The 22,432-nt window shown below is 46.0% G+C and overlaps 1 long non-coding RNA gene across 3 annotated transcripts in view; it reads left to right on the plus strand.

Moving 5' to 3' along the window:
- The window catches only part of LOC135308205 (uncharacterized), a 117,037-nt gene that overhangs the window by 73,420 nt on the left and 21,185 nt on the right, over positions 1-22,432 (plus strand). For all 3 annotated transcript variants that reach the window (XR_010368741.1, XR_010368742.1, XR_010368743.1), the window contains exons 2-3: positions 3,253-3,398; positions 4,164-4,265. This is a non-coding gene — a long non-coding RNA (uncharacterized LOC135308205). The remainder of the gene's footprint in view (positions 1-3,252; positions 3,399-4,163; positions 4,266-22,432) is intronic.

The raw sequence follows: 22,432 nt of genomic DNA on the forward strand, positions 1-22,432 counted from the left end.
TGCTGCCTCCCATTACTGCTCGCAGCAATCAGTGCTCACACTATTAATAAAATAGATCTAAATTTTATTATCATCTCTTGAAATGAGCTTGTGTTCACCTCTGGCTTGAGCTCTTTCAGTTGTCCTCAATTGTCACAGGAATGGGGACCCTCTGCAAGGCCTCCCCACTGGGATTTGATTTTGGGCTGGAAGGGGAATTTAATTGATGCTTTCCTGGTCCCCAGACTTGCCTCACCCACGTGGCTCACAGGTGAATTTCCAATTCAATTTCACCCTCAAATGGGAGCAGCCACAAACCCAAATGCCTTGCTGAAGCTGCACAAAATGAATTATGTGGACAACAATATTTCATCAGCCTTGGAAAGTGGCTGTGTTTTGTCCAAAGCAGTAAAACTGTGTAAATGAATCTCTCAGTCACTGTAATATTCATGACTTGGATCTCATCCTTTAAAAGCAGGGGGACAGAGGAGGGAATTGCCTCTTGCCTTGGTGCAATTCTTTTATTTAAGCCTGCAAATAATATTTAAGGAAAAAATAAAATCCTTTAAGTCATATCAAATATTTTATGTCAAAGCTGGTGAGGGCCAGTCCTCTCTGCCCTTCTGCTCCTCAGACTTTCTTTTCCTCACAGGTTTCATTCAAACCCTGAGATTATTTTGGCCTCAGCAGGCTTTGGGTCATTATTTGGGGTCTCTTGAAACCTTTGGTCAGTTGTGCCACAGTTGGCTGTCCTGGCTGTGGCTACCATCCCTCTTTTTCTGTCTTCATTGTCCTTTAATTCCTCTTGCTCCATCCAGCTGGCCCCATTTGCTCCCATTAGTGCTACAATTCCCCCTACTTCAAGCAGCTTTGAAGGATAACCCTAAAAAACTAAGTTTTTTAGCTAAGTACAAAAATGAAAATGAAATAATCAAATAAACCCACCTCCACAATATCTTAAAGCATTTTTGCTTTAAGAATTTTTGTCTTTAATTGCATTTAAGTTAACAAATCACAAAGCAGCTCCCTCAGTTCTGTCTGCCTTGCTCCATGAGTAACATTGTGGAATAAATAAGAGTAAGGTTTCCTTTAAATGTTTCAAAGCCTTGTATCATCAATAATCATTTTTTCCTGTTTTTTCTCAGCAGCCCTAAATTCAATAAGGCTTTAGTGGGAGCCAGTCTGACCAGCACGTGATGCTTTATCAGAGACATCTCAGTTCTCTGTGTATCCCTTTTCCAAAGGATTTCCTGAAGTAGTTTTGGGTTAAGGTTTACAGAATGCAGTTTTTAATATTTTTTTTAGGAATTCCTACCAATGTTTTTGTGATAGCTGTTGTAAATATTTCACCTCTAAATTCCCAGGTTTCTCAGGCCCACATACACTGAGTGCTGTGATGTAACAGCAGCAGAGACTTTTGAACTTTTGATGCAAATTCTGGGCTTTTAATGGGCAAAAAGTGATCTTATTAAGAATTGTTAAACACAAAATATTTTCAGCTCCTGCATTGTGAACTTCCATTGGCAGCTGTGGAAATGCAGATGTGCTCAGCCCAGGTTTATTTCTGTCAGCTCACTCACCAAACAACCTTAGGGCATAGATGAATGTTCAAATATGATCTAGGGGATGTCATTCCAAATCTGGAATTTGTGGTGGGAATCCTGCTGCCACCTGCTGTTAGACAAGAAATTTGGTATTTCCCTGCAGAATCCTGTTATTCTGACCAATTTTTAGTAAGTTGCAACTTTTAATTTCCACATTTTTTACTTATTGAATTTCAAGCTCTTTGCATTTCCTCCCTTAAGAAGACATTAGTTTCATAACTTCTGATTTGTTTTCTTATCATAGCAGGTCTGTTGAACATCTGTTTGGCATTTCATTTTTAATATTTCCATAAACTGCAAGTGTGGGTAAATTGCAGGGTGTGATGTTGATGGCTTCATTTATTGCAGGTGGGATGTGAGGAAGCGGAGGGCTCGTCAACAAGGGAATTTGTGTCTATGATTTTGTATCCCAAAGCACTGAGACACAAAATTTAAGACTGCCAGATGTTGGTTTAGATGGAGCATTTCCTACATGACTCAGGAATGTTTCTGACTGCTGTTTGTGTGCTGGGCTGGAGCATTGGCAGAGAGGGGGGAGAAGGAAGAGCTGCTGTTGTGGCAGGGGTGGATAATGGGATGTTTTCAGGAGCTTGGAGCTGACATCTGAGCCAAAGAATAACTGTGATACCTCTGATTTCAGGGCTGGAGTCAGTGTGGATGGGTGCAGACAGCACCCAGTACTGAGTGTGTTATTTACCCTTCAAATTCCACTTTCAGACCCAATCCCAGTGATTTCACCTTGGCTTTTGTCTCTTAGCACTAATATCCACTGCCAAAGAGCACTTATTCTGTCTTTTAAACAAAAAAGTGGGACATAAATTCAGGAGATGAAAAGGGCATGTGATAACAAGGTGGAGTCAGCACTGGCTTTGTCCATGGGATGGAGGGAGGGATGGATGGAGGGATGGAGGGAGGGAGGGATGGATGGATGGATGGATGGATGTATTGTAGTCACATGGTCACAATGGTCAGAATACAAAGCAACACTCCATTTTCAGAAGGCTTCACACCTGTTTTATTACAGCATGCATGCTTTTTATACATTCTTACAAAACTCTTAGGTTTTCTCATTGGTCACAAGAGACAAACAAAGTGCTCATTGCAATAGCAGATTTCTCTTATTTATCTTTCTTTCTTTCTATGCCAATGACCTTGGTAGAAAATTCTTTCAGGGGTAAACATGGATCCTCTTACCAAACTTCTCTCTGGCTCACAGAAGGTGCTGTAAAACCTCTTCCACATGGATGGGTGGATGGGTGGATGGGTGGATGGATGGATGGATGGATGGATGGATGGATGGATGGATGGATGGATGGATGGATGGATGGATGGATGTCCCATTCTCCTCATGGCATCAGTCACTGTTGCAGCAGGACATCAGCATGTTCCTGCACTGAGGGGTTTCAGCTAAAATGAGCTGCAAAGTGCAGCAAATCTGTACTGAATTCGTCTTTGAGGCAATACAGGAATGATCTAGAGCTCCTCGAAGCCATTGAAAATGCTGCCTTTGGCTTCAGCAGATTTGGATGAGACCCTGAAATCTGGAGGAGCTCAGCTCTTTTGTGTGGTTATCTTAACAAGCAAAGCTGAAACGAGAGAATCTGCCGGTGTTAGGGATGGAAGGTGCTATTTAAACACAGAAAGAATCTCCTTTCTCTTTGCCTTTTAGGCTCTGATTTCTGATGGTCACTATAGCAACAGGAAGCAAAGAGATGAAGAACTGGAAAACATGCACTTCACTATGACAAGTTCAATTTACAGCCAGCTCAGCAACGCAACAAATCTGTGTCATATTTAATGAGAAGCTGAGCACAGGTAAGAGAGCAGCGAAGGTTGGGATGTGCTCCGAGGTGGGGAAACCTGAGTTTGACTACATGCTAATGAGTCTTCCTCATTAAAGACCTCAGGATGAATGGAACGTTGTGATGGAGCCTGGACTTCTGTCAAAACGGCTCGAATCGGGCAGGGAGAACACAAATTTTCCAATCTGGGTTTTTAGCTCAGCGTTTTTGATGCTCTGGGTGTGGCAGCAGCGGGGCTGGGGGCTCTGGGCTGCAGCAGTGCCTTGGCACAGAGCTGGGCTCACTCTCCGTGTCAGGGGATCCCAGAGGCATCAGGGCGTTTCAAAAAGCAATTCACTTGTACAAACAACTAATCTGTGAAAACGTGGCCCAAAGGCAGCTCTTGCTTTGGAGACAAAGGCACTTAAATCCTCCACCCCGGAGAGCTGGTTCCCAGCACAGGACAGGACTTCCCGAGTGGCAGGATAAAGAACTTGGAAAACCTGCCTTAAATACATTTTGAATCTATCACAACTGGATTTTTTTGGCTGTTTTATATCATGAGCTGTCATGGGCTTTGTTGGAGAATGGTTCTGCTCACAGAAAATCAGATGCGTGTGTGGCAAGGGGGGCACAGGATCCGTGTCCATGAGTGTGGGGTTCTGGTTATTGTGTTTCACCCAACAAAATTTTGTTCTTTTGGTTTTTTTGCTTCATTTTTCTTCCCCCCTCCTGCCAACAGCCTGATTTTCTCTTTGCTGATTAGGCCATTCTGTGCATTTTTGACTGTTCTCTCCAGCACATCTCCTGCCTGTCCAACCCCCTTTTCCGTGTGCTCCCTGCTGTGATATGAGCACTACAGATCAAGAGGACAATCAGCTGGAGAACAATATGACAGCAGGTGGGGATTATTCTCTCCCTTCTGATGTGACTCAAATATGTGTCAGTCACCAAACAAAACCCTCTTTCAGTTTAGAGGCAAAAATAGATTGGTACATGGGTAAATCAGCAACAATAGATTTTTTTTTTTTTTGCTCTTCACAAATCTGCATTTTTTTCCCCCTAATGCTGCTTTTATGCATCTGACTTTTAGCAGCTGTGATTTGTGTTCCTGGTGAATGTACATGGACTTTATTCAGCTAGATCAAGCACTTTTGTGTCAGTAATTACTGTGATGGAGCAGTTCAGTACTGGGCAAGGTTGTGCATGCTGTTAATATTATGCCTTACTAGTAGGACTGTACTTCTGCAGAGTCTTTATGGGCTAAGGAGTATAATCAGAAGATAAAGTGGATTCTGTGTGAACAAAAAAAGGGTTTAAAAGGTTTGCAGGAAAGCAAGCTTGCCTTCAAACCATCAGTCCAGCAGATGTGAGAACATGGGTGAACTGAAGCCTGAGCTCATGTATAACCTCTCTCTTGCTGTCTTAGCACTGCCAAAACTCAGCAGCACTGAGCTCTCCCTGGAGCTGAGGGAATGAGCTCTGTGGCTCAGAAGATGCACAGGGTGCATCTGGGCTTGGATGCTGGAGGAGGCAGCAGCATTCCACCATCCCATTCATCCCAACATCCAATACATCCCATAAATTCCAAAAATCCCAGCATCCCAATATCCCAGTATCCCATACATCCCAAAAATCCCAGCATCCCATTCATCCCAGCATCCCAGCACAGTGTCTGCTGCTGCTGTGTCCATGAATATTGCCCTCCTTTATCTGCCCTTTGTATCTCAGCCTCTTTCCATTTCCACGCCTTGTTTTGCCATGGAAATGCTGTTTCACCAAATTCTGCTCTTCTCTTTCTGCCCATGCCTCTGCAGCCTGCTCTTCCCCTGTGTTTGGGTTTTGGCCCTTGCTCAGGAGCACTCCTGGTGCCACCTCCCTGCCCCTCTCACCAGAGCTCCAAGGTGCTTCTGACTCTGCCTGACTTTGTCACCTCAGCTCTGCTTACTCACATTTTCCACTCCATTGCACTCATTCTCCCTTTTATTTCTTTCCAAAATTCTTCTCTTTCCTATTTTAGTCATAGAAATGTTTACATCTCCTGCTTCCTTTTTGTTCCTCTTCATCAGTGCTGCTGCCATTCCCCCACAGAAGCTTCAGACCCTGCTCAGAAATGCTCCCCTTGCCCTTTGAATTAATAGTTTAATTTCCTTCCTCCTCTCTAACCCATGCCCTGGTGAATATTTGTTGATTTTACCTTACCTAATGAGGGTTTGATGTACTTAAATAATCACTGGAGCACTGGTTGGGACCCACGTGTCCCCTTTCCTGGATGAATGCTCTGAAGAGGAGCCAGATGATGATGATTAAAAAAAAAAAAAAAGTAAAATAAATTCACTCTAGGCAGCATAACAAATCTTTAGTTGTCCTCTCCAAAGTGGAACAGCTTCAGCACAGCCTGCAGGCTGGCAGCCAGGGCTGTCTTTTGGGAAACAGGAGATATTTTGAGCCCAGCAGCAGAGAGAACAGAACCCAAATGGCTGAGCTATTAGCTGAAGGCAGCTCTTCTGTAACACACCACTGATCCCCCTCCCTCTTTTTGTCTCTCAAGAAAAAGGCCTTGGCTCTGTGAAGTGAGGAGCTGGCTCGGTGCTGCGTGTCCTGAAGGAGCAGCGAGCTCCCTGCACTCTGCATCCACCCTTTCCTCCCCTCTCCCTGCCCAGGGCTGCCTGCTGGCCCAGCAGCTGCTCCTCAGGCCACATCTGGGTCCCAGCTGGCCCTGGGGACCATCGGGGGCAGGGTCCACCCTGGATCCAGCCCGGGGAGGATGCTGAGCTCAGGGCTGCTTCCAGGGCAGGCTCAGTGCTGTTTCATGGGTGGGGTTTGGATGTTTCTGGGATGCTCCGTGGGTTAACTGGCTGGTGGCTCCCAGCTCCTGGAGCACTGGGCTGGAATTCTGAGCCTTGCCCATGTTCCAGCCTGTGGCATTCACATTCTCTGAACAGAGACAGAGATAATTCTCTCTCCCAAGTTTTTTCCTAGAGAAGCACAGAGAGAAGAAGAGAGAAAAATTCTTATCCCTATTCTCTGCTCCATGTAAAAACATGTTTTGGGGTTTTTTTGTTTACACATGTAGAATATATTAGGAAGATTGTTTACCTGAAGGGATTTGGTAATTGAATTCTAGTGATAGTTGTTTATATTAATTAACAGATCACTGGAAGCTGTGTCCTGGCTGTAGCAGACAGTCACAGGTTTTTCTTTAGTATTCAATTTAGTATAGTAAAGTATAGTATCTCTTTAATATAGTACAGTATAATGTAATATAATATAGTTTTAATAAAGCAATTGTTCAGCCTTCTGAATCAATAGAGTCAGCTATCAATAATTTTCTTTCAGGGATGCCCTGCCTTTCAGCACCAGCCCCATCCGTGCTCAGGACTGGCAGTGCTGCCTCTCCCCAGCCTCAGGACAGCTCTGTGCTCTTTGCCACTGTCCCTTCCCCTGCCAGGACCAAACTGTGACTGCTTCACATCTGCCAAGGGCTGAGCAGATCCCAGCAGTGGGCTGGGGGTTAAGGCTGTGGCTCCTGGGGGCAAAATCCACGTTCCTCTATCGATGTCTGCCCTGCCTTTATCTCTGCTTGACATTTTCTCTTTCCCACACTGTGATCCTCAGCCTGAAATAATTGAAAAGCAATATAAAGTGTCTTATTTATCTTTGTTCCAGATAGCAGCTTGTTCTACCCTTAAATTCTCCGAGGACTCGGGGGCAGATTTTTTCCAAGCTCTGCTTTATTTTTGGGTGAGCAGTACAAAGTTTTCTAATGTCTATAAAACTTGGGATTGCTTTCTGCACACTCCAAACAGGTGATCGTGCAGCCCTCCAATCTTTCACTTCTTTATGGGGTTATCATCTTGTGCCTCTCCAATTTTAAGGATTTTTTTAAGTGCTGCTTCTCTGCTGTACTTTCATTTTGCCAAGATCTCACATCTTATTTGCTGCAGGTTCAGGACTTGGCAGACCTTGTCTTTCTGCCATAACTTTTTGGGATCAAAGCAGGTTTGTCTTTAAAAATGCAATTGGTATTGAATTATTTTATTTTTATTAAGAGTGTTGAAAAAAAGAATAATCCAAGCAAGAATCTAAATGGAACACTGCAGCTCAGTTATGTAAATATTTGAAATTTTTGTCTCATTTTAGGTAGAAAGAATCCAAAATGTCTAATTCTTATGGAATGAGGACAGGGTTTAGGTATTTGTTCCTGAAAATCACACTACTAATTAGTTGTGTGTTTTACTTTCCTTGATCTTTTTTTTATATGAGCAATAGGTTAACAAAAACCCATGACATTTTTTGGCTGCTCTTGAACCTTGTCTTTTAGATTTAGCAAGTTACTTTGAATCATATATATACACACACATATACATATATATATATATTTAAAAAACTATATATTGGTATTTTGTGTCTGTAATTGCAACTCTATGCTATTTACCAAACTAAGTTGCCTTCTTACTAAAAATGAGATAAAGAATTTGGGGTATCATGCCTCAGGGTTTGTGTGGTTTGTGGGGGTTTAGGCCCTAAAAATGTGTGTATGCCTCTGATCCCTTATAGGCTGCTTTTTTTGCTATTTTTCTTTAGAATTTTTATTTGGAAAAGGCTGAACAGGATCCTTGCCCCATAAAGTGCACGTAGGGTAGAGAAGTTGAACAGGAGCCAAGGAGCTGTGAAGTGGAATAGCGAAATGGTGAGGTTTGTTAATCCCAAATAAAAACCCTTAGCAGTGCAGGGAGAAGACAACTGTGTAAAATCAATCATTCAATCAACCACAGCCCCACGTGCTTTGATGGCACCACTTAATGGAACCATAAAATTAACAGCTCAAATAATGAGCACGTCAGCTCCAGCGGGGGAGGCAGAGCAGGAGTGGGGCTGGTGGAGGAAGCTCAGCACAATGTGAACATCCAGCCCTGAGCTGCTGGGAATTGGGTCTTGGAATGGCCTGCACAGAGCCTTGCAGTCCTGGGGTGGGAATTTTGTGGTTTCTGGAGCTGTGAAAATGGAGTGAGCTCTAAATAAATGTCCAAGGAAAGGGCTGGAGGGCCCTGAGCAAACCAGGAGGTGCAGAGCCAAGTCCTTGCAGATGTTCCGTGGTGCAGGTGTGGTCCCAGTCCTGTGTGGGGCTGGGATGTGGAGCAAGGATGGGTTTGGTGAGGGAAAAGCAATGGGCATGAAGAGTCTGCCATCTGACTGCTCCATGCATGTCATGAAAACAGTTTAAAACCAGCTCAAAAAGGTCTCAAATTCGAGAAGAGATCAAAAAGTACTTTGGCTACTCTTGTTGGCATGAGTTCCTGCAAGGGGAGATGAAAAGCCACGAGGTTTGGCAGAAGGAGGATGCAGTGATTTAAAGCAAGGGCTTAAAAAAAGAGGAAAGGGAAGAAGGGAGAGCTTTTGGCAGAAAATCAGTGGATTTGGTCAAAGTGTAGATAGCAGTGGACATGAAGAAGGAGAGGTGGGGATCACCCTTGGTGACACCTCTTTGGAGCAGGGGAACCTGTTAAATGTCCATAGCATTGTGCTGCCAATTTCCATAACGCCAATCTGAGCCTTGTGATACTTTGCACATTCTCACTATGTTCTCTGTCTCCTGTGATCTGGTGAGGAACTCAGCAGCATTTAAAAGCACATTTCTAAGTCTCCTAATAAGCAAAAACCTGAATGAGGCAGCCTAAAGCCAGGAGGCAAAGACATTGAAAAGCTTTTAGCTAAAATCCTCATAATTCAAGGGTTTCATTAATGTTTTTTTTTAAATTCTTCTCTCAAGTATTTAATTTCACCCTTTGGTCTTCCTGCAGCCATCATGTTTTAGCCATGCAGCATCCATTTGCCTGTAATTACAGTCGTGTCATTCAGCTTTCAAACACCCCCTCAGACACTCTTATGGCAAGTGGAATTTTAAATATAAAGTGAGAGTTAATCAGCAGCCAGATTGAAGCATTGCAGAAAGACAGCAAAGCTGCTTGATATTCCTGAGAACTCTGGTGGCTGTTTTATGTGTGTTTTAAACCACGCTGTGCTTGATGACCTTGTAATGATGAAGTCTGAAGGGAAACAGAGCCTGAATGATCACTTCTGAGACTGATGGTTTCGGCAGTCATGGGAAAAAAAAAAAAAAGCTGTTTTCAAAGGTCAGGACGTGGATTTGGCACCGGGCCCAGCTACCTAAAAACATCTGCAGAGCTGCTGTGGTGGCTGCTGATGAGCAGGGCCAGCAGGAGGTGGAGATGCACAGCCAGATGTGCTCATCAGCAGCTGCTTCCCCCAGTGCCTGCATTCCCAGAGCTTTGCCATCCCCAGCACTCCGGGGTGTCCCAGGGGTGACATTAGCACAAGTCCAGTGTCACTGGCTGGTCACAGAGCTGAGGTTGCTGCAGAAATGGAAGATGTGGTGGGGGTGTTGTTGGGGAACAGAGTGCCACATCCTCAGGGATTCAGACCCCAGTCGATCCCAGCTCCTGAGTGTTTCACCTCCCTTGCTCAAGGGCACACGACATCCAGCACTGCTCAAAAGGCAGAGCAACTGGGGGAGCTCAATCCCAAAATCCAGCCCTTGCTTCTGGCACCTTTGTTTGCCCCACTGCCCTGCACCAAGAGAAAGGGCTCCTTTATCCTGGGCTGCAGGTGCCAGCCTTGACTTTTCCTGGCATCTCCTGTGTCCTGGCAGTGTCCAGCTCTTCCCCTGGAGCTGCCAGAACTGCCTGATGGCACCAGGCTGGCTGCAGGCTCTGTGCCATGCAGAGGGGTTGCCAGCTCCAGGTGTCTGCCCAGGGCTGTGCTGCCCCTCCTGCTGCTGATGCCTCAGGATTTCAGCTTTTCTATTTTCCATATATCGGTAACCCTGCAGCTCTTTAGTGTGTAACTCCAAACTTCACACACAGTGGGAGCTGCTGCTTCCCCAGTTTGGGCAGACACAACAATTCCTCTCCAGGCCTGGCAGTCAAGGACACCTCACTGCCTCAGGCCCTGAGATGGGAACAAAAGTGAGTTGGGGGAGCAAACTTGGGGTCAGTGACTTCATTAGCTGAAGCTGGAATTGGCAGATTAACCCCAATATGCAAATGGACCAAACTTATCAAAGTGTGCAAACACATGACTTGTCCATTTTTGGGTGCAGCCCCTGTGGGGCTTTGTCTGCCCTAAATGTACCTGAAGCCCTTCAATAAATAGAAGAGCTTTTATTCCCTTAATTCTGCCTGGCTTCTGTTTTTAGGCAGCCCCAAAAAGACATCACTGCCAGCTCCTCCATCCCAACCCTCCACTCCAAACAGCTGCAGGCTCCTAAAACCAGTGCAGGGAAAGCTCTGATCCCTCTGTGTCTGCACCTGGACCCCACACGAGCAGGTATTTGGGCAGGGGGATGATTGCTGCCGTGGAGAGGCAGAGCTGGCAGCATCCCAGGGAAAAAGTGAGGGTAGGGAATTGGGAGCAGAGCCCTCCCAGCTGCCAGGAGTTGCCTGGAGGGAGAGCAGCTGCTCCAATGGGCAGCCAGTGCCTCCAGGGAAGGAGTCCAAGTCCCAGACAGCCACTGGGAAAGGCAAAGATGCATCACCTTGAAGGCTTGTCCTTGGAGATGTTGGCTGCTCTCTGGTCTTGAAATGAAACAACCTGTTTTTTCTGTTTTTCAAAAGAGAGCTGAAATATTTTGGATACTTGATTATATAATTAGCTTTTAGCTGCTCTGCATACCGTGGCTTAATTATTCTGGGTTCCACTGTTAAATAATTAGAGCTGTCTTGTTTACTAGGAAATTTTCTGTTTGTTGCTCCAGGGTGATTTGTTTTATATTAATTTAAGTACCCAGGGCAAGTAGCATTTAAGTGTCCCAAATGCCAGCAAAGAACTGGGTTGGCTCATTTTGCCTCTGGGCAGGTTTGAGATGTTCCCAGAATGGACATAACTAGCAAACTGTCTCTTGGTTTAAGATCCCTCTCTTTCCCACAACCAAATCTTTCTTCTGGTTTGTTTTTTTTTTCTTTCTTTTTTTTTTTTTTAATGTTGTCTCTTGAATTCTGTGTTGTCTGAATTGTACTTGGAGTTACTTCCAAACTGAGGATTGACACAAAAACTTTGGCTTTGCCCCTGCCCCACTTGGATAATTTGGGATGAGACTCTCTTCTCCCTTGGGACATGTGCTGTCAGCTCTTCTAGCAGTTCACTGAGTTGACAATTTCTTTGTGTTTTGGGATCACCATTGCAGCCCCAGCTGTTCTGAAACACTTGGAGAAAACTTGTAGGGAAAAGAGGAGGATAAAGGGAGAGTCAAGATTCAAACTATAAGGATTACAATAATTTTTTATGAAGGTTGTGGGTGAGAGGAAAGTCTGTTGAGCTGATTGTTGACCACCCCCAGGTCCTTTCCCAGAGGAGAATCACAGCCATTAAAATATGAGTGTGTTTTAGAGAGCCCAGGTTTTGTCACCCAGCCAGCTCTTACTATGGCTCTCTGTTGACAAAACCTGTACAAATACACTTTATCTTTTATCTTAGATGAGGAGGAAAGCAAAGCAAGAGAAGGAATTGTCTGCAGAAAAGCCTCAGTCCCTCATTTACAAATGTCTGTGCAGAAAACAGGGTGAGAATAAAGCAGCCACCTTGCCCAGATCAGGGGCTAGGTTTTTTACCAGGTGCAATAAATGGATCAAAGGCAGAATATTGACAGATTTTCAGGAACGAACCCATTGCAATGCCAGGTAAGACCTCCCTTCCCTCACAGTGGTCAGCAGCACTGGCTTCTGAGAAAATCAGGGAAATCTACAGAGAATTTATATTTTTTCTCCTCCTACATGGAAATTTATGTGTCACCTATTCATTTGGGGTTTTTCCAAGCCTCTGCAGTACCTCTTTGGTGCCTGGGAAGGGGGAGGAGTGCGTGTCCTGTGAGGCTTGGCAGGCAGTTTGGAGTTGTACAGGCAATGTGCTCACTCAGTTATTTTTAGCCCGTTATTACTGGGCTGCTTTGGATTATTTAATGTGTGATATCGACCCCCTCCTCCCCTGCAGGCTGGACTGGCTGGGAGGAGCTGCCAGATGGGAAGAGCATCTCCCATCCCACTGCCTTTTGCTGAGCCTGATATTACAGAATCACAGAATTGAAGAGACCTTCAAGATAAAGTCCAACCCAGCCCCAACACCTCAACTCAACCCTGGCACCCAGTGCCACATCCAGGCTTTGTTAAACACACCCAGGGATGGGGACTGCACCACCTCCCTGGGCAGAACATTCCAGAACTTTATCACTGTCACTCCAGGACACAAAACAGAAAGATGTGGACACTGGATTTTCCAAGGTAAGAAAGAGAGCGTTTAATTTCTGACTCCAACATTTATAGATTTCCAAAAGTGGCAGTGGATTGGAGGGTGAAAGTGCCACCTGTCCAATGACTCTGGACAAACCAACAGTCCATAAAATTTCTCCTCTTCTAGAAAAGAATGCAACACAATAAATATTTACAGAAAAGCATGTAAGAAAGTTTGTTACAGGAATGTAAACATCAGAAGGCTTAGAAGAACTCAAAAGGACAGGGTGACATATCACCCTTTCTGTAAAACACTTTTTCCTGATATCCAACCTGAATTCCCCTTGGTGCAGCTGGAGGCTATGTGCTCTGGCTCTGTCAGTTCCTGGAGACAGAGCCCAGCCCCAGCTGAGCACAGGCACCTTTCAGGAGCTGTGCAGAGTGAGGAGGGCACCCCTGAGTCTCCTTTTCTCCAGGCTGAGCACCCCCAGACTGTCCTCACAGCTCTTGTGCTCCAGATCCCTCACCAGCCTTGCTGCCCTTCTCTGGACATGCTCCAGCCCTCCCTGTCCTTCCCAAACTGGGGGCCCAGAACTGACACAGCACCCGAGGTGTGACCTGACCAGTGCTGAGCACAGGGAAAGAATCCCTGCCCTGCCCCTGCTGGCCTCAACATTCCTGATCCAGGCCAGGAGCCATTTGCCTTCTTGGCCACCTGGGCACACTGGTGACTTTTCTGTGCTCACTTGAAAGAATTTTGGCACTCTCTGGATTCTGGATCCCACAGTTGACATTGTTGGAGCTCCCAGGCCAGGTCAGGCAGTGCTGTGTCTCTGCTGAGCTGCAGTGAGTGATGGCCTGGGTCCCCTGCCTGTGACAAATACAGGCTCACACCCCGCTGGAATACACTCATGGGAACACATTTTTCTTCATTTGCATGGGGATAAGGGTTAGTCCAGCCAGCTTAGTGAAATGGAGCTGCTTGTTAATCCCTGGAACTCAATCACAGGGCTGGGCACAGCCTGGGCTGGGGGTAATTTGCCATGGCAGGTTGCTGCTGCATTGGTGGTTTGCAGACAACTGATGCTGTTTAGCTGGGAGATAAACTTCCCACAGCCACACAGTGATTTAGGAGCTGTGGGCTAAATGTATGGGAGTTGGGTATTGAGCTCATTAAAGACCTTGCTGCATATTCTTATTCCTAAAATGTGGCAGTGAGACAGTTTTCATAGATATTTAAATACTGACAGAAGCACTCAGAATAAAAACCCTACTAGGTGACAATTTGCCTCCTTAAACTTTTAAATTCTTCTATATATCTACCATTTAAGGACTTAATTTTCAAGTCCAATTTGTTTGAAATTAATTAATGAGTCCACATTGCTTTCAACAAGTGAAGATCTTATTTCAGACAGGTATTTTTGCAAAAAGGTTAAGTAACCTTATCCTGTACAACTCCCTGAAAGGTGGCTGTGCTCAGCTGGGGCTGGGCTCTTTCTCCAGGAACCAGAGGACACAGCCTCCAGCTGCACCAAGGGAAATTCAGGTTGGATATCAGGAAAAAGTTTTTTACAGAAAGAGTGATAAAGTTCTGGAATGGCTGCCCGGGGAGGTGGTGCAGTCACCAGCCCTGGGTGTGTTTAACAAAGCCTGGATGTGGCACTGGGTGCCAGGGGTGTTGGGCTGGGTTGGACTTGATCTTGAAGGTTTCTTCCAACCTGGTCATTCTGTGATTTTCTGGTTATAATCACTGTGAAAAGACCCTAAATTTGAATTTATTTAATGAATTTAATTTGAATTCTCTTAGGACTCTGCAGTGCCAATGGATCCATCCCTGGAAGGTGCCATGGGAAGAGGGGGATGCACCTGTGGGATGCTCATGGTGGAGGAGCACACAGGGCCCTGACCCTGCCAAGATGGGGTCTGAGTTTGGTGCCAGGAGGATTCACCCCTGAGAGGGGAAAAAGCTCAGGTAGAAAAACCCAGGTGTTTGGGTCGTTTTACATCTTTTCTGACCTGTGGGGTAGGTGAAGGGCTCTGTCTGACTGCAGGCTGTAAACTTCTGCTCAGTTGTGCCTGTGAATTGCCATAAACTGTTACCAACACTAAGTAGAGGGAAATGTGACTTTTTTATTGTTGTTTATTTTATAATCAACCCTGTGTAAACCTGTACACACATCTGTCATCAGAAACCCTCTTCCTTCTACCTTTAGTGACATTTCTGCTGCCAGCCTGAAGCCTGACTGTCCTGGGCTGGCATTTTTCCAGTGTCAGTTTTTCTTCTTGTCAGCTTTTCTCTTCTTTCTTTCCTTTTTTTTTCTCTCTTTAGTGACAGTATTTCTCTGTTCAGCCTCCTTCTGTGCTAGACTCTTCCCCAGCACAAACCCCATGCTGGGATTTGGCTGCACGTGCTAAGCAGAGATAGCAAAGCCTGCTTGCAAGTGGCTTTGAATGCTCAAACACATGGGAGATGTCTGCTAGCAAAGGAAATGTTTAACCGCAGAGAAATCTACAGTTCAGTGGATTTATGGAAGTAAATTTGACTGCTAGTCAGGCCTGGAAGGTGTAAAAGTGTGCTGGAAGGAGAGATTTGCCAGAGGGGGAGTTAATGAAATGGCTGTGCAGGAGAAGGAAGAGCAGGGCAGGAGGACATGGATTTGGGGTTTTGTTTTGTTGTGCATTCATCCATCAGGGTCTGGACTCATTTTTCCTGTCTCACATGAGTAGCAGTGTTTGCTCCTGGCCTGGCAGCCCCAGTCCCCAGCTCTGTGCCACTCCTGCCTGCACCAGGAGCTTGACTTGTGCTTGCACGTCCTCCTGCTGTGCTCTTTACAGGATGGAACACATCCACACACAGGATCTGTAGCCTGTGTAAGTGCTGGATGTGGGAAGCTTTTAGAGCCTTTGGAGTGCACAGGGCTGGAGTGTGTCTGGCTTTCCTGCAGCCCCTGTCTGCCATGCCCTGGCACAGGGCAGGGGCTTTGCTGCATCTGTGCTGTGGAGGAGGAGAAACCTGCTGTGCTCACCCTGCCGAGCCCACTGACGGCCAGGAGAGCAGCTAGAAATGATCACAAGGCTTCCAGGGAAATGGAGAGTGGGCTCACTCAGAGGATGGAAGCTCTGGACATCTCTGGTAGCTGAGTTCTTTACCTGTGTCAGGCACAGTGGGCTGACAGCTGGAGTTTGGGCTGTACTGTGAGCTGTCAGCACGTTCATCCACTCAGAACAAAAAAAAAATCTGGCTTGGCCATTTGCTTCAGACCTTCCTGACTTTGCTTTGTTCCACAGGGCAGCCTGCAGGGATCCAGCCCTGCCTGTGCTGGCCCTGCTCAGCGTGAGCAGCTGTGGCTCTGCTGCCTTGGCAGGGTTTGTGTTTTCCTGGGCTCAGGTTCCAGCCCCGTGCTGGGGGGAAGCTGCAGGCAGGAGCCACGCTGCCCCAGTGACACTGAGATGTTTTCTAGGAAAAGCAGTGTGAAAAGTGCTGGCTGCTTATGTGCATGAAATTCAATGTATATTGTCCTAAATAAGGAGGGTTTGTCAGTCTTTGCTTGGGCACATCGTGGAATTTATGGGGTGTAAAACAGTCTCAGAACTGACAGTGCCGAGATCAGAGAACATTGCTGTGCATCTGGAAATGCAAAGCAGTGGGTGAGTTTTGTGCTGGGAGAGGTGGTGTGCTGTCAATCCCTTCCCCAGCTGAAAGCAGAATTGTTGTGGCAAGGAGTGACAGTCATGAAACCATCATAGAACGGGTTGGGTTGGGAAGGACCTTGAAGTTCATCCCATTCCCATGGCAGGGACACGTCCCACTATCCCAGGCTGCTCCAAGCCCTGTCCAACCTGGCCTTGGATACTCCCAGGGATCCAGGGGCAGCCACAGCTGCTCTGGGTACCCTGGCCAGGGCCTGCCCACCCTCATGGTAAAGAATTTCTTCCTAAAATCTGATCTAAATCTCTTTCCCAGTGCTGCAAGTGGAGCAGCCTGGTCAGTGGCTGTGAATTTTCCAGTGGATGATGCCCTTTAATTGAGTTCAAATGCTTAATCACATCCATGGAAATCCCAGATAAACAAAACAGAACTGCAGCAATCAGAGGTGGCAGCAACAGCTCTTGCCTTTTCAGATGCTTTCCTGGCTTGGTAATTTAGGGGAGAAAACTAATTATAAGCTGATGGAGATGATTGAGTTTGGCCTTTGGGGGATGAGGTCTCTGCTGCAGGTGTTCTGGACAGTGGGAATTTCTCTGTCTTGGTTCAGTTGATAAAGCAATGATTCCTCCTTGTAGTAACCTTTTTGTAAACAACTTGAGCGACAAAATATTCGAAGTCTGGCAATTTAGGGAAAAATGGGGCTGTTTAATCCAGGCAATGAGAGCTGGCAGCAGTATACTGAAATATTGGACTGGCATTTTCTTGCAGGTAAGGCTGTAGATAAGAGCAAAGACAAATTTGTGACTGTTGCAGTAAAATCCCTTTTCTCTGGAAGACTTCCTTACACTCTGAGAGCAATAACTCAGCAGAGTTTCAGAGCTGCCCCCCAGCCCCAGCAGAGGGGAGTGGGTGCTGGTAGGGCCAGGAAGAAGGGGGGATGTGGCAGAATGGAAATGCCTGATTTGGGAATGCCTGTGGGGTAATGATGTGAACATTCTGCCATTAACAGAGAATTCAAAGACTCTTGCTGGCGGAAAGAAACTTAAAATAGCCCAAACAGGTGAAATTAGCAACAGCAGGAGAAGCAGCAGAGATTTCCAAAGCAGGCACTTGGGAAGCAGGGACAATAAAAGTCAGTAAACAAAATGCAAAGCTGTTTGGAAGGTGGGTATGCTCTTGAGAGGTGTTTCCACAGTGGAAAGGCTCATTCTGCATCTGTTTGTGCATTTAAGATGGCCCAGGGCAAGATTCAGAGGAGGATTTAAGTGTTGCAGCTTTGTTGAGTGCAGCAGAATTTAGGAAGCTCATCCTCACCTTGAGCCTGTAGCTGCCTGCTGGGTGCAGGGGAAGAGTTCTCCTCGATTAATTACCTGTAATTGTCATTAAATGAGTGAGCAGATCTCATGTTTTCCTTGGCTGTGCTGCAGAACACCTCCAGTCTTCCACTCTCAGTGGCAGAGAGTCTGGAATATGGAAATATTCCATTTTTTGTTCAGTGTTACTTCCACACAGCCCTGCTGGAGCTTTTCCTGAGGGAAATTTCAGCCCAGAGTTTTATTTTCTCAGAAAGCTCCATTACTGCAAGGAATTACCATGCAGAAGAAGCTGAAGAACAGCTTTTTTCAGCTTTTGGTAGTCAATAGGTTCCCACATGCAGATCTCAAATGAAAATAAATTATTCTAGTAAAAGCTCCTGTCAGAAATTAAGCTGGTATTAAATGTGGATGAATTATTAACTTTTTTTATCCTTGTTTAGGCTGTGTAGGGAGACTACCAACCAAATGGGCAAATCACATGTTTTTCATGCATATATTTTTCCTGGTGGGCTTTAGCTGCTGTTGCCTTTCATAGGATGAAAGCTTTCACCTCTTCTCCACCCCAATATCTGCAGTTGTGTTTGATTTCCCAGGGCCAGCTGTCCAAGCATATCCCAGACCTTGCAACCCTCAATCAGGCAGAGCAGAATCTGAATTCCTGACCTATCCCATCCATTCCACTGGGGCAGTTTACAGAGGCATTGCTATAAAAAAGTTGGTATTTTCCCTATCCATCTAATTTGTGTAAAAAAATACCCTTTTTATTTAATTAATCCCCTGAATCCAGGTTATGGATGGGTCCAGTGAAGTTCCCAGCAATTCTGGCTGTAAATCTTACTTTACCTACAGCCAGAAATGCACAGTTGCTTTTTCTTTTACAGTTTCATTACTTGTTATTATGATGTTAAGAATTAGTTCAGTTGCTTGAGAATGATGTCCTTAAATTGTGCTACAAGCGTGGTTTTGGCACTGCTTCTGAGCTCTTTATTTCTGTAGCTGAGGAGTTTCCTCAGCTGTAATCAATGCTTTAAAGCTGAGAGCTGCAGAATGCACCCCCACATTTTTGTGGCAGGCTCTGGGGTGGTGACATTGCTGCAGGAGCTGCGTGGCAGCTGCCAGGCTGATATTGATGGCACAGTCTGTGGAGGGCTTTGCTGGAATTGATGTGTTTGTGACCAAGGACTGGAGCCCTCGCTGCCAGGGGGTGCAGCACTGCTCTGAGCAGCAATTCTCCAACATCCCCATTTATTTCTCCCACTCATATTTACCTAGTTTACCCACAGCTGCACCCTTCAGCCTGATTTGGGTAATTTGACTAAACCCAAATTCCTGGGTGGAGGAGAGGGCTGTGCTGGAGCTGCTGGTTTCCTTCTAAATCTAAGCAGCTTCAGTCCTGATTTTTTCTGATGCTGTGCCAAAGAATGCTTCAAAATGGCTTTAAATAAGTATTCTGAAGCAATTTAATCCTTCCCATTGCAGTACCAGCTGTGTCTGGAGGGGCTTTGAGGGGCTGCAGGGTGCCAGGGACGTGGTGGTGTCTTGGTGCAGTGGCAGGAAGGTGAGATCTGGGTGGGACACAACACACTGACCCCATTTTAAGGGCAGTGGAGAGTGGATTGGTGGGGTTGATGTCTTTTTCTCTGGTCCTAGAATCACAAACCAGACAGAGTTGGGGTGATAAAAAGGGGTTACCTTTATTTAAAGATCCTCAGCTGCACAAGTGGTCAGGTGGAAAACGCCAAAGATGCACAGGCTGGGTAATGTGTATAAAATTTTTACAGATTTTGCAAATTAGCATGTCTGACAAGAGCCCCCAGTTAGAAGCACACCTGGTGAATTCACCCCCAGTTCCATCCAGTACCTTCTAGATCCTCCCCCTCAAAAGGGAACTAAACTTTTTTAGGAAAAATCGGTCTATAAGGGCTGTGCTCAACCTTGGTTTCCAAGGAGAACCAAGATTCTGTAGAGGTCCTGGAATGTGTTTTGTCTTTCTGTCCAGGAAAATACTGAAATTACAATAGACTACAAAGCTAAAAATATATGTGTAAAGAATACAGAGAATATAGAAAAGCAAAAAAAAGGCAAAAATCAGCACTGCATCAGGGAAAGCAGGGTCAGGGATGAGAACATGGCTTTTGCTGTGGTTGCAGCTCATGCCTGGCCTCTGTTTTCAGGTAGCCCAAAAAGGCATCAATTGCTTTTGAAGGATTCAGATGAGCTGAATCCACCTCAGTGCCCATCCCTGGCAGAATTAAGAAATAAAAACCTGCTCTATTTATTGAAGGGCTTCAGGTACATTAGGGCAGCCTCAGGGGCTGCACCCAAAAATGGACCATGGGTCAGGGTTTGCACACTTTGATAAGTTTGGTCCATTTGCATATTGGGGGTGAATCTGCCAATTCCAGCTTCAGCTAATGAAGTCACTGACCCCAAGTTTGCTCCCCCAACTCACTTTTGTTCCCATCTCAGGCCTGAGGCAGTGAGGTGTCCTTGACTGCCAGGCCTGGAGAGGAATTGTTGTGTCTGCCCAAACTGGGAAAGCAGCAGCTCCCACTGTGTGTGGAGTTTAGAGTTACACACTAAAGAGCTGCAGGGTTACAAATAGATGGAAAATATCAAAGCTAAAATCCTGAGGCATCACAATTAGCACCCAGCCAGCCCTGGCCACAGCCAGGCAGGGGAGGGGACAGCTCTGCTGGCTGTCCCTGCCCCTCGGGCTGGCACCAGGCTGGCCAGGAGGAGCCGTGGCACACTGCCACCATGCCCTGCTCCTGCAGTGCTCCATGCCAGCCTGGCTCCTCACCAGAGTGGGACTGTGGCCAGGAGGAGCAGGATGTGTGCAGACTGAACAGGATGTGACTTCCCAAACCCAGCAGCGCTGTGGCTCTGCCGGGTGTGTGTGCAGCCCCTGGCACTGCCCCAAGGCTGCATTTCCACACAGGCTCTCACTCCATGCCACCATCTGTTGGGAAGGGCACTGGCTCCTTCTGCATGCCCTCAAGCCTAATTTGCACATGAAAAATAGTGACCCAGCTGCCCATATGCTCCTGCAGGTGAGACTGCCTTGAAGTTCCTGAAAACAAAGCCACAAATTCTGGTGGCTCTCCAAAAGCTGTGCTCTGATTGTGCCACCTCGGTGCTGGGACTGTGGAGCACTCCTGGTCCTGGGAATGCTGTGCAGCCAGCCCGGCCTTACACAGCATTAATGGGATCCCAAAAGTTCTGGGAATGCTGCTGCAGCCAGCCCGGCCTTACACAGCATCACCCCAGCCCCAAAAGTGTGATTGGTGTTGAAAGCAGTGTCAGTCAAAATGGGTGGTTTCTGCAATATTGTGATCTGCTTGGAAATAACCCGCTCCTAACTCAGAATGGAGCAAAAGAAGGGACAGAAAATTGCCTTTGTGCTGGATTTAATATTTACATCTCAGGCTTTGCCAAATAGGTTTGTTATTTATAGCAGGAGCAGCAGGAATATTCATCAGTTGCCATGGACATATTAAGCTCACCAAGTACAAGAGTGAAGCACAATCTGCACTGGAGTAATTTTAAAATGCTTTCATGCCGAGAGAAATAGTTTGTATTAAATTTAAGAGTTAAACGCTGGGTTCCTCCAGTGCTGTTTCTGGGGTTTCAGATATAAAAATGGAAATGCTTTATTGGAAATTTAATGGGAAGAGCAGTGCTGTACACAGGAACCCTAAAGAACTCCCTGTCACCAGGCAGCATTCAGGATGGCAATTTACGGGGCTTAAAAAGCAGAATATGCAATGAGGGCACCCAGAATCCCATTAACAGGGATATATTTTTGATGAGTTGAAATACTAAATGTAAAATAACATTTTGTAATTTAAATGGAAGCATATTTAGGGGCTGGGTACTGCCTTGTTGCTGTTGGCATCTGTATTTAAAATGTTTGGTGTGTCTGACCTGGGGCAGTAATCTCACATGACCAAATCCTCCTGCTCGGCTTTTGGGCAAGCAATCCTCATTTCTGAAATGCCAGGCTTCCAAAATATTGCTGGAGATGCAAGTTTCTATTTCTTGGGCTAATTTAGGGAAAGAAAAGACAGAGAAATTATCCAAGGCTTTGTAGTCAGAGCCTGTGCAAGGGGTTAAATCTCAGCAGGTATTTGCTGGTTCTGCACTGAACCTGCCCTTCCCCTTCCCCAGCCCAAAGAACAAATCCAGCAGTAAAAGAACAGCTGAAAGCTGTCAGGCTTTAATACCCATAGATAAGGTCATTCCTTAGGGGAGACCTGCTCAAATGCATAATAATATAACCAGGAACTGTAAAAGACACCGAGATATATTAAAAGATAAAATAAAGCAGACTGAAGTTCAAACGTAGAGAAATCTAAGCTTTATGTGGTGAAAGGTAAAATATTCTCACAGATAAGTGGAGGCTCTTGAGAGAGGAAGTATTTGAAAGGCCTGGGAGGCTGGAGGAATCCTTGGGGATGAGAATTTGAGGGCTTACATGATCCAGATAATGCAGGAGGCGGGTTGGGAGGGGGCCTGTGGGAGGCTGAGCCCACCTGCCACAGTGGTCAGGGGGTCTGGAAGCACAGCAGGGCCTGGAGCATCACTCTGCCCAACTGGGGAGAACACCCAGTTACAGAATAATAACCCTAAACCCCAAGGAGTGGAGCCTCACTCGTGGTGTGGCACAAGCACTGGAGGCCCAGGCTGTCTCCTGGGCTCTGGGATTTTCTTCTCCATTGTAGTCTGCAATTTTTTGTGTTAAAACTGAGAGAGTCTGAATTGGATTGTGGGTATCTGTTTTGAAGGGATTCCTCTGCTAAGCCTGTTTGGATTAATGTTGGCACTTTTTTGTTGTTGCTTTTTGTCTTTAACTTGC

Source organism: Passer domesticus, chromosome 9, assembly GCF_036417665.1.
Source record: "Passer domesticus isolate bPasDom1 chromosome 9, bPasDom1.hap1, whole genome shotgun sequence".
In the NCBI taxonomy this organism is placed as follows: Eukaryota; Metazoa; Chordata; class Aves; order Passeriformes; family Passeridae; genus Passer; species Passer domesticus.